This window comes from Orycteropus afer, unplaced genomic scaffold (genome assembly GCF_000298275.1).
Source record: "Orycteropus afer afer isolate SDZICR_OR568_19922 unplaced genomic scaffold, OryAfe1.0 scaffold00110, whole genome shotgun sequence".
NCBI lineage: Eukaryota > Metazoa > Chordata > Mammalia > Tubulidentata > Orycteropodidae > Orycteropus > Orycteropus afer.
In genome coordinates, this window is record NW_006921697.1 from 1779562 (window position 1) to 1793019 (window position 13458).

Here is a 13458-nt window from a genome sequence, read left to right on the forward strand (position 1 = left end):
AATTCATCCCATTAAAGAGTGTGTTAGTCTGGATTCCCTAGAGGAGTGAAACCACTGACACATATATAGATATGGAGAAAAAGATTTACTTAAGGAAATGGGTCAAGCAACTGTGAAGAGTTGGCTCATGTAATTTGGGGACCTGCAAGTCTCAAATCCATGGCTCAAATGATGAACTGACAACTTCTACTGCCTCAGGGAGTTGCAGAAGCCAAGGAACCCAAAATCTTCAGATCAGGCCACAGGCTGGAGGCCTCTACTAGTTCACTGTATTGCATGGTTTGGAGAAACCAAAATCTGTAGGTCAGGCTATAGGCTGGAGGTCACTACTGGCTTAAATCCCTGGAAATGATGTCAGGTATTGAGGAAAGTGCAGGAACAGAAAGATCGCAAGCTTTGCCAGAATATTTATTTATATCATAAACACAAGTTCTGTGGCTAAGGAAAACTCTCTTCCAACTTATTGGCTGCTCACATCAGATTACAAAATGGAAGGTGACTCATAGTGTGTATCAACCCACTGACAATTCTAGTCTAACCAAATTGTCATGTAACATTATCTAAGTCTACCTCTTGTCAATTTGGCACATATACATTCCTCTTTAAATCACACCTAAACTGTAAATATCGGCAATTATAGAGTTATACTTGGACTTAACATGATACAACTTACAAGTATTAACTAAAAATCCACTAGTTCTGTTTACAACTTATATTTTATAATCAATAATGGATAAGAGAGGGAACAAAAATATTTTTGCTTTATACATATTATATACACACACATATAATGAAGCAAGGAAGAAATACTCATAACAATTAGTCTTTATTTCTGCAACTGGTCACCTGATCATAGCTAGTTTTTATAGATCTTTTGTTCTAACACCCATTCTGTATTCCTTTTTCCCTCAGCAATCACCTCAGTTGGCCTGGGATCACTAACTAGTGTGGTTTCCAATACTTTCATTCCTCATGCATCAGTGCCCCTCACTCACACATTCATTCACTCACTGCCAGCCCCTAGTCATGTAAAAATTGGGTAGCTGCACTTTTCCATTGACATTAATCACAAGGTATGGTAGTACTAACAGATGTCCAAAGGATTCTCCTGTACTCCAAACATACTCCTGTTTAACTCCATTAATTCTATTTCCTCTTGCTAATCTGCATCAATCACACCTGCTAATAAGATAACTTTCTTTTTTCCCTGTTGATAATAAGACATGAGAATACCATTGTTGTTGGGTGGCAATATTAACTTCTGATTCAATGGAACCAGTATTGTGTCTCCCAGTGGGGGCATTAAGGAGCTCTGGTGGCATAATGCCTAAGACGTTTGACTGCTAACCAGAAGGTTAGCAGTTTAAAATCACCAGCCACTCAACAGAAGAAAGACTGGGCAACCTCCTTCCTTAAAGATTTACTGACTCAGAAACCTAAAGGGGGTCACTATGAGTTAGAATCAACTCGATGGCAATGAGTTTGTTTTTTGTTTTTTTGGTGGTAGATGCATCCTTCACTTTGGAACTAAAACTTCTAGAACTACTGAGATTTATAATGTAGCTAAGGTGACATATAAATATTACTCATCACACAGAGCAAAATAGAAATGAAATAGATAACTGTTATTTGAAAAAACTTACTATAAAAGATATGAGTAGAAACTTCACAAAAGAAGAGATGCATGTGGCCAAAAACCACCCGAAGTGATGCTCAATGCATTAGTCATTAGGAAAATGAAGTCAAACCTACAATGCAATCTATATTTCACACCCACTAGATGACTATAAGGAGCTCTGGTAGTGTAGTGCCTAAGGCACTTGACTACTAACCAGAAGGCTGGCAGTTCAAACCCACCAGTCACTCCTTGGAAGGAAGTTTTTACATCCATAGCAATGCCGCCTTGGAAACCCAAGGAGGGGTCATTATGAGTCAGATCTGACTTGACGGCAGTGAGTTAGTTTGAGATAACTATAAAAGAAATCTGGGGTGTGTGGTGGTTAAGACATTTGGCTACTAACCAAAAGGGCAGTGGTTGGAACCCACCAGCTGCTCTGTAGAAGAAAGATGAGACATTCTGCTTCCATAAAGATTTACAGCCTTAGAAACCCAAAGGAAATCACTTTGATTTGGAATTGACTTGATGGCAGTGAGTACTTTTCTTTTTTTTTTTTTTTTTTTTACTTTAGAGGGCTATAATGAGACCTTGTGGCACTGCAGTTAAACACGTGGCTGCTAACCAAAAGATCTGCCTTCTAACCCACTGTGGAAGAAAGATATGGCAGTTAGCTTTTGTAAAGATTACAGCTTTTAAAACCCTTTGAAATATTATTAGTCTAAACTGACTTGCTGACAATGTGTTTTTGGTTTTATTTTGGGTTAAGATGACTATGATTTTTAAAATGGAAAGGATGTGGAGAAAGAAATATGAGCCCTCAACCATTGTTGGTTGGATTGTAAACAGACATGGCCAATGTGGAAAACAGTTTGGCAATTGTACAAAAAGTTACACAAAGTACTACCACACCAGATGCTGTCAAGTCAGAGCTGACTTACGGAGACACCATGTATGTTAAAGTAAAACTGTGCAACACTGGGTAAAATGAAAACATTTACAGATAAAAAATATGAAAATTATTTGCTAAGAGACCTGCTTTATGACAAGTACTAAAGAAAATTATTCACTCTAAAAAAATTACACCAGTTGGTAGCCGAATTCACCCAAAGACAAGTAAAGAACAACACTAAAGGTAATAATGTAGATAATTATAAAAGAAAAAATGATATTTTTATTCTTCTCACTTATATAATTTAAAGACAGTTATACCAGAAGGCTGGCGATTCAAACCCACCAGCCACTCCTCGGAAGGAAGGTTGGGCAATCTACTTCCGTAGTGATACTGCCTCAGCAATCCAAGGAGGGGTCGCTATGAGTCAGGTCTGACTCGATGGCATATAACAACAACAATATAAACTATAATTAGATAATTTTCTGTTGTCTGTCAGTTTGTTGGACAGGGCTAGTTTGTGGGTTGCTGAGAAGTTGGAGCTATACCACTGATATTTCAAACACCAGTGGGATCATCTATGGTGGACAAGTTTCAGTAGAGCTTCCAGACTAAAAAAGACTGGGAAGAAGGCCCTGGCCATCTCCTTTTGAAAATGATTGTTTAGTGGAAAACTGTTGTATAGCATCAGAAACTTGAGCAAGTTAAACCCCTCTGGTTGGAAGACATTTAAAATACAATTGGTGTAGGACAGCCTTATCAAAATAAAGTCCACCTTAATGACTTGGATGTAGTAAAGCTTTCAGGACCTTATTACCAACATGGCACAACTAATAATGAGAAGAGACAGCTGCAAATATCTATTAGTAATCAGATCACGGAGTATATGAAGTATGATTTAAGGAAAATCAGGAATTGTCAAAAATGAAATAAACTCACTGCTGTCAAATCGGATCCAACTCATCGCAACCCCTCCTTGGGTTTCCAAAGTGGTAACACTACAGAAGTAGACTGCCCAACCTTTCTTCTGAGGAGCGGCTGGTGGATTTGAAGCACCAGTCTTCTGGTTAGTGGTCAAATGCCTTAGGCACTATGACACCAGAGCTCCTCAAAAATGAAATGAGATAAGTAAATATTGATATCTCAGGTACTAGTGAACTGAAATGGACTAGAATTGGTTATTTTGAATTGGACAATCATGTGGCCTACTACCCCAGGAATGAAAAATTGAAGAGAAATGATGTCATATTTTTGACAATAAGAACATTTCAAGATCCATCTGAAGTACAGTACTGTCAGTGATAGAATAATATCCATACACTTAGAGGAAGGACCGATTAATACAACTATTATTCATATTTAAGTAATAACCAGTAATACCAAAGATGAAGAAACTGCAGGTTTTTTTTTTTTGTTTGTTTGTTTGGTTGGTTTTTTTTACCAACTTCTACAGTCTGAAATTGATCGAATATGCCATTAAGATGCATTTGTAATTACTGGTGATTTGAACGGGAAATTTAGAAACAAAGAATTCAAAGCTGCAAAAATGTCCTTGGTGATAGAAACAACATCAGGTATCGTATGATAGCCTTTTACATGACCAATGACTTATTCATTGAAAATACCTTTTTTCAACAACAAAAATGGTGGCTATACACATAGATGTCACCAGATGGAATACACTGAAATTAGCTGGGCTAAAACCCAGCGAGATGCACCTGGTGCATAGGTAACAGCCAGTTTATAGACTGAGACAGACTAGGAAGAAGGAAGAGGCCGTCCACTTCTGAAAGAATTGGCCAGGGAAAACCTTATGAATAGCAAAGAAACACTGTTTGGTACATCTCAACATAAAGAAAACAAAAATCCTCACAACTGGACCAATGAGCCGCATCACAATCAATGGAGAGAAGATTGAGGTTGTCAAGGAATTCACATTGCTTGGTTCTACAATCGATGCCAACGGAAGCAGCAGTCAGGACATTAGACGACGTGTAGCATTGGGAAAGTCAACTGCGAAGGAACTGTTTCAAGTGCTGAGGAGCAAGGATATCTCCTTGAGGACTAAGGTGCGCCTGACACAAGCCATGATATTTCCAATCACCTTGTATGCATGTGAGAGCTGGACAATGAATAGGGAAGACCAAAGAAGAGTTGATGCTTTTGAGTTGTGGTGCTGGCGAAGAATGCTGAAAGTACCATGGACTGCTAAAAGAACTAACAGATCTGTCCTGGAGGAAGTGCAGCCAGAATGCTCCTTGGAAGCGAGAATGGCCAGACTTCGTCTCACCTATTTTGGTCATGTTGTAAGAAGGGACCATTCCCTGGAGAAGGATGTCATGCTTGGTAGGGTGGAGGGTCGACGAAAGAGGGGGAGGCCTTCAACGAGATGGATTGATACAGTGGCTGCGATGATGGGCTCAAGTATAGCAGGGATTGTGGGGCTGGTGCAGGATTGGGCAGTGTTTCGTTCTGCTGTGCATGGGGTCGCTATGAGTCGGAAATGACTCGACGGCACTTAACAACAACAACAACAACATACCTATAGAAAGAGAAGATGGAGGAGCTCAGTATCATCAGTTAGAACAAGGTCAGAGGCTGACTGCAGAATGGACTGTGGATTGTTTATAAGCAAGTTTAAGTTTAAGCTGAAAAATATTTTAAAAGTCCACAAAGCCAAACGACCTTTATTATATCCCATGTGAACTAGAGATCATCTCAAAAATAGATTTGATGCGTGAAATACAATGATGGAATGGCATGTAGGACATCATACATGAAAAAAGCAAAATACCATTAAAAAGACAAGAAAGAAAAAAAGACCAAAGTTGATGTCAGAATAGACTCTGGAACTTGTTCTTTACAATGGAGTAGCTAAAGGAAAAAGAAGACATGATGAAGTTAAACAGCAGAACAGAAAATTTCAAAGGGTGACTCAAGAAGACAACATATTATAAAGAAATGTGCAAAGACCTGGAGTGGGAACACCAAAAGGGAAAGAACTCTCAGGTTGAAACATTAGAATATATGACAAAAAACTTAATGGCACAGAAAAACTCAAAAGAAGATAGAAGTAATACACACAGTTACTGTAACAAAAAGAATTAGCCAATGTTAAACTACTGCAGGAAGAAACATATGATGAAAAATTGACAGTACAGGAGGAAGAAATACATGCTGAACTGAACATAATGGCAAACAAGACTCCAGGAATACAGTGAGTTTGGACTACATGAAGAAGAATATGACATCAGTATTAGAGGAAGGCAGATTAACAGCCTGTGCCATGGAATATTGATTGAGTTTTTTCATCAAGTGAATGCAATGCTAGAAGTGCTCATTCATCTACATAAAGAAATTTGGAGGATAACTATCTGACTATCTTACAGAAAGAAACTGGTGTACATTTCTATCTACAAAAGGGAATCCAATGGAATGCAGAAAATATTTAACAATATTGTTATTACCACATACAAGTAAAATTTTGCAGGAAACAATTCAAGACTGTTTGCAGCTGTACAACTATAGGGAATTGTGAGATATTTAAACCAAGATTCAGAAGAGGACATGGAATGAGGGATAGCATTTCTTATAACAGATGGATATTGGGTGAAAGAAAATAAGAGCAAGATATTTATCTGTGTGTTCTTGACTATGCAGAGGCATTTGACTATGTGGATCATAACAAATTACAGAAAACATTGGGAATAATTAGAATTCCAGAACTCTTAATTGTGCTCATGAAGAATCCATACACAGACCAAGGCACAGTCATTTGAACAGAACAAGGAGATACTGTATGGTTTGAAATGCAAAGATGTATGTCATGATTGTATCATTCTGCAATATTTATTCAATCTGTATGCTTACCAAACATTACAAGAAGCTGGACTATATGAAAGAACCTCTGGTGGGGCAGTGGTTAAGTCAATTGCCTGCTAACTAAAAGGATGGTGGTTCAAACCGATCAGCCACTTCACAGAAAGAAGATGGGACAATCTGCTCCCATAAATATTTACAGCTTTGGAAATAAATTGGGTGTCACTATGAGCTGGAATCAACTTGATGGCAATGAGTTTGTACTACATGAAGAACATGGCATCAATATTGGAAGAAGGCAGATTAACAACCTGTGACATGAAGATGAATCAACCTGACTTGCTGAAAATAAAGAGGACTTCACGCACTTACAGATGAAGATCAACTATTTCAGCCTTCAGTATGGTTTATATTTCTACATAAAGAAAAGAAAAATTCTCACAACTGGACAATAAATAAAATTCATGATAAAGGAAGATAACATTGAAGTTGTCAAGAATTTGACTTAATTGGGTTCACAAGCAACATCAATGGAAGAAGCAACAGTCAAGAAATCAAACATCATATTACATTTGGAAAATCAACGGCAAAAGACCTTTTCAGACAATGATTTCCGGTAAGATTGAGAAATAGACAGACAAGTGACACAGACCCCCTTCAACGAAGGAAAGAAAAACCAAATGACAGATACAGAAGATGATCATGGAGCTCTGAGCTTTGAGAGGACAAGTACAAAAGTGGATTAGGCACCAACTAGTGAAAAATCCTGAACGAAAGCAGTGAATACAAAGACAGTCGGAGTGGCAGACTGTCAGCTACTCTGACAAGACCAACAGCCTGTATTTCCAAGAGGTGTTGGGACCTGAGAATTGATCTAAAGATCAGCCCTGGTCACCAGGGCTGCAGGGATGACTGCACTAGTGGCCTATGACTAGGAAGGGGAACAGCAAGGAGGGAAACAACCTGAGCTGTTGACTATACACTGTCTGAGGGTGCAGCCATTTTGATTGTTTACAAGTGGCAAACATTTTGGAGTTTAAAGTGCACGCTCATTTGGGACGTAAGAATAGGCTCTGTTTGCCAAGGTGGGCAGAGACATACGAGAGGTTGACAACAAGAAAGGAGACAGGTGGTGAGTGTATAAGTGCTGTCAACTAGTGAATAGAGAAGCACAGCACAGTACCCTGCTTGTGTAGATAACATGCAAAAAAAAAAAGTGTGAGCAAGTCACTCCAACATAAAATCACCAAGTAAATATAAACACGAAAACATCACAATGCCTCAAAGACAACAGAGTTTCACAGTCTACACAAAGAAGCAAGATAAAGCAGGAGAAACAAGGGACCAGGATAAACACTCAAAACACATTCTTGAGGAAGCTGCAGCCTTGGAACTCCCTGATAAAGAATTCAAAATAATTATATTTAGGTATCTTCAACAAATTGAGAGACAGACCAAGGGAAACACAGATAAAACCCTAGAACAATTTCAAAAGACAACACAAGAATAAAATGACAAAATAAATGAAAAATTACAAATGATACAAAATCTACACACAGAAATCCAGAAGATTAACACTACATGTTCAGAAATAGATAAGACATTGAAGAAATAGAAATATCAAGAAATAGATAAGCAGAATTGAATCAATGAAAGACAGAATTAAGGAGATTGAAGGCAAATACCTGAACACTTCTTTGGAAAGGGATAAATCAAAAAAAAAAAAAAAAAAGATTAAAACAAAATGAAGAAAGCCTGAAGTTCATGCGGGATACCATCAAAAAGAATAACTTATGTGTCATCAGAATTCCAGAACAGGAAGAGACAAATAAAACCACAGAGAAAACTGTCAAAGATTTGTTGGAAGAGAATTTTGCTGGTATGATGAAAGATGAGAATATATCCATTCAGGAAGTCCAACAAACCCCAAACAGGATAGACCCCAAAAGAAAATCACCAAGACATATCATCATCAAACTTAACCAAAACCAAAGAAAAAGAAAGAATCATGAGAGCAGCACGGGAAAAGTGAAAAGTTACCTATAAGGGGCAACCAATAAGACTAAAAGACTAAGCTCAGATTTCTCAACAGAAACCATGCAGGCAAGAAGACAATGGGATGGTATATATAAACCACTGAAAGAGAAAAATTTCCAACCAGGAATTATGTACCCAGCAAAATTGTCCCTCAAATATGATGGTGAAATTAGCATATTTTCAGATAAATAGAAATTAAGGAAATTTGTTAAAACCAGACCAACCTTACAAGAGGTGCTAAACAGAGTCCTTTGGACAGAGAAGCAACAACAGCCAACAACAACTGACCATTAACACAAATGATGTTATAACCCAGAAACCAACCCAACTATGGAACTATCTAAAGTAAATAAGCCTACAAGATTGTAAACAGGGAACCAGAGACATCAATTGACAAATGAAGACAACTACAAACCAAAAAGAGGGAAAAACTGTCTCATTACAGAACTTCTAGATGGTAGGGAAGTCAAAACAACTACAAGATAGAACAGACTGTTCAAAACTTGGGAAGAAAACTATAAATCACAGGGTAACCTCAAAGAGAAATGATAAACCTTCACATCAAAAAAAGAGGACTAGCATAAATATTCAGCAAATACTAAAACAATAGCAATGAAGGAAGTGATAACACAATTCATAAACAAGGGTGAGGTTTTTTAATAGAGTGCTTAATCTTCTCATAGTCAAGATTTTATAGGAAGAAAAAACTACTTCAGTCATCTCTACCAGATTAGACTTCATAAACCTTTTCATACCTGTCAACTCCTTTTACTCACACTCTGTAGATTACACACAGTTGTCACCAAGATTTTAGAACATGTTAAAATACAGAACATTTAAGTACATCCTGATGAGTCAGAGATTGAGTGGTGACTGCATTAATGTTTGTATGGTATGAATATCTTGTGATACCACTATTTAATGCTTTCCAAGAAAAAAAAAAAAAGTCCATTTTAAATTTTGAAGGACACCTTATGAGGTGAAAGAAAGTTTCTACTAAGTGGATGATTTGGGGGAAGTGTTGCACAAAACTGAGTATGAGAACTAAACAGAATTTTCCAGAGTCACTTCAATGATTAAAAATGTTAAAATGTTAAACATTCTACCAAAAAAGGGAATCTAGAATCATTTAACCTGAAAGGAAATCTAAGATTGTCTAGCCAGCTGGGAAAGCAGGTCTTCCAGCCACAAGTGAAACCAGCAACCTCTAGCCAGCAAGGGAAGCAGAGACATCTAGCAAGAAAGTGAAATCAAGATCAATTTTATAATCAAGAATGTTAAAAAAGAGACTGGTAAGTGAAAATAAAGCATAGAAAGATACCACAGGAAATACAGGAGGCATGCTGCTCAGATGGACATGCAAAGGTGCAATAGTTCATCCCAAGTATGAGGCATTATTAAGTATAAGGCACTAATTCATTCACCTAACTATTAGTTCAGGAGAAACTGTTACATGCCTTGTTTTCGTAGACCCTGATGGTAAAGGTCTGAAAAGGAATGTTGTTTTTTTCAAGGACTTCATGTTCTAGTTGTGTTGACAGACTACCAGTTACAAAGCTATAAGGTGTTTTTATGCTGGAGGAGATCATCAGTAATAGAGTACATTGACATATATTAGGAATACATTCTTGGAAAACAAAGAGCTTTCTATGATGCAAATGGTGTGTGCGCAAGAGGAATATGAGATGAAGCTGGTTGCCAGACAGGGGCATGTTTATGAAGAACTCTGAATGTCATACTTAGGAGTTTGAATTGTATCCTGTAGGTAGTCAGAGCTACTGAAGAATTTTGAGCAGATAAATGAAATTTCTGGTTTTCATTTTAGAAATATTACACTAATGTTTTGTTAGTAATCCATGGAATAGAAATAGACATGGAAGTTAAACTTGATGGGAGGCTCAACTAATGAATACCTGAGATAAACCAACGTAGGAAGAAAGTTTCCAGTAGCTTATAATAAAGGAGAATATGCTATAGACTAGAAGGACATGGATCTTGTGTGCAGAAATATTCAACACCCAATTTCCTCTCATTTTGTTGGATCAGTGTCACTTTAACATGTGTATAATTGGTCAAAATTTTCTGTTAATCATTTCAAATTGTAGGAAATAATATGCCTGAGGTAACTTGACTATGGAAAAAGAAGATATTAGCACTAACATTGTCTCAATTATATTTCCACTCAAAAAGTTGTCTACATTTTTTCTTTCTTCTTGATTATAAAAAAGATCTTAATTTTTCACTTTCTTGATAGATGTCTCTGCTTCCCTTGCTGGCTAGAGGTTCCTGGCTTCACTTATGGCTGGAAAATTGTCTGTCTACTGTTATCGCCTGGTGAGTTTTCATGTTTTGATGGTCTCCATGAATTTGATTAAGGCCAGGGCCTGAGATAGACAGGATGGTGGATTGGAGGCTGCTTTTCACTTGGGTGTGGCTCTATATTAAGGCCAGGGCCTCATTTAGGTGGGCTGGGGCTTGGGGCTGCTTCTCATACGTGACAGCTCTATTTCAAGGCTGTTGCTCTAAGAAGGCAGGTGCAGATGGGTTAGGAACAAGTAGGGGAGATGGACCTGTCTGTCATTTTGTCATCCTGTGGTGGCTTGCTTGTTGCTATGAGTCTGGGAGCTATGCTACCGTGTTGCAAAATGCCAGCAAGGTTACCCATGGTGGGCAGGTTTCAGCAGAAATTCCAGGCTAAGAAAGACTCAGAAGAAGGAAGAGGCCATCAACTTCTCAAACAAGTGGCCAGTGCAAGCCTTATGAATGACAGTGAAACGGTGTCTGATATATTACTGGAAAACTTTATGAATAGCCCTGAAACATAGTCCTATATAGTGCCAGAAGATGAATCCATCAGGTTGGAAGGCACTCAAAATTTCACAAGGGAAGAGCTGTCTCCTCAGAATAAAGATGACCTTAATAATATGGATAAAGTAAAGCTTTTGGGACTTCCAATGGCTGATAGGCATGACTCAAAATGAGTAGAAACAGATGCAAATATCCATTAATAACTGGAACATGGAATGTATGAAGTATGAATCTAGGAAAATTGGAAGTTGTCAAAAATGAAATGGAACATATAAAGATTAATATCCTAGGCATTAGTGAGCAGAAATGGACCAGTTTTGGACATTATGAATCAGACAACCTTATGATCTACTATGCTGGGAATGACAAATTGAAGACGAATGGTGTGATATTCATCATCACAAAGAATGTTTCAAGATCTGTCCTGAAGTACAATGCTGTCAGTGATACGACAATATTCATATGCTTACAAGGAAGACCAGTGTGATAGTTGAAGATGTGTCAACTTGGCTGGACTCCAGTTGTGAGTGGTGAGTTCTGAGCGGCCGGTCTGCCCAAGGGGAGTTTCCCCAGGGGTGTGGCCTACCTGCAATGCTATTCCAAGGACAAGCTGGAAGAACGGCATTCCGGACTATATACTTCCTTGAGTGAGCGGCTCGCCACTCTCCCTGGAGGTTTCGGATTCATCCTTTGTTGGGAACAGCAACCAGCGTGCTGCATGCCAGCTTGATTCTCTCGGCTCTGTTGTGCTTACGGGAACCAGGCGGCTCCAAGCCTCATCTCCTCCAGAGACGAACTTTGTGGCTTGAACTCCTCTGCCGTGCATGCAAAAGCCAGGTGGCTCCGGGCCCCATCCCCCTCCAGAGACGAACTTTTCAGCTTGAACTTGTCGGCTTCTACACGCTTGTGAGCCATTTACCTAAGATAAATCTCTCTCTCTCTCTCTTTCTCTCTCTATAAATATATATATACACTTTGCTGGTTTTTGTGTTTCTCTAGAGAACCCAATCCAACACAACCAGTTAATCCTATTATTGTTCAAATTTATGCACCAGCCACCAAAGGCAAAGATGAGGAAATTGAAGATTTTTACTAACTTCTGCAGTCTGAAATTGATTGAAAATGCAATCACTGGTGACTGGAAAGCCAAAGTTGGAAATAAGGAAAACTTAGCAGTAGTCAGAAAATATGGCCTTGAAGATAGAAATAATGCTGGAGATCGCATGATAGAATTTTGCGAGACCAATGACTTATTCATTGCAAATACCTTTTTTTTCAATGGCATAAGCAATGACTATACATGTGGACTTCACAAGATGGAATACATAGGAATCAGATTGACTATATCTGTGGCAAGAGGAAATGAAGAAGTTCTATATCTTTGGCCAAAACAAGAGCAGAAGCTGATTGTGGAACAGATCATCAACTGCTCTTATGCACCTTCAAATTGAAGTTGAACACAATTAAAATAAGTTCATGAGAGCCAAAGTAAGACCTTGAAAATATCCCTCCTGAATTGAGAGACCATTTAAAGAATAAATTTGATTCATTGAACACCAATGATCAAAAACCAGAGGAATTGTGGGATGACATCAAGAACATCATCCATGAAGAAAGCAAGAGGTCATTAAAAATACAAGAAAGGAAGAAAATACCAAAATGAATGTCAGAAGACTCTGAAATTTGCCCTTGAGTGAAGAGTAGCTAAAGTCAATGGAAGAAATGACAAGATAAAAGAGCTGAGCAGAAGATTTCAAAGAGCAGCTCAAGAAGACAAAGTCAATTATTATAATGAAATGTGCAAAGACTTACAGTTAGAAAACCAAAAAGGAAGAACACACTCAGCATTTCTCAAGCTGAAAGAACTGAGGAAAAAATTTAAGCCTCAATTTGCATTATTGAAAGATTCTTTGGACAAAATATTGAATGGTACAGGAAGCATCAAAAGAAGATGGAATGAATACATAAAATTACTGTACCAAAAAGAATTGATTGATGTTCATACATTTCAGGAGGTGAAATATGATCAAGAACCAATGGTATTGAAGGAAGAAGTCAAAGCTGCATGAAAGAATTGGCAAAGAACAAGTCTCCAGGAATTGATGGAGTACCCATTGAGATGTTTCAATAAATGGATGCCCTGCTGGAGGCACTCATTCAGTTATGCCAAGAAATTTGTAAGACAGCTACCTGGCCAACTAACAGGAAGAAATCCACACTTGTACCCATGCCAAAGAAAGGTGATCCCACACAATGTGGAAATTATCAAACAATATCATTAATATCA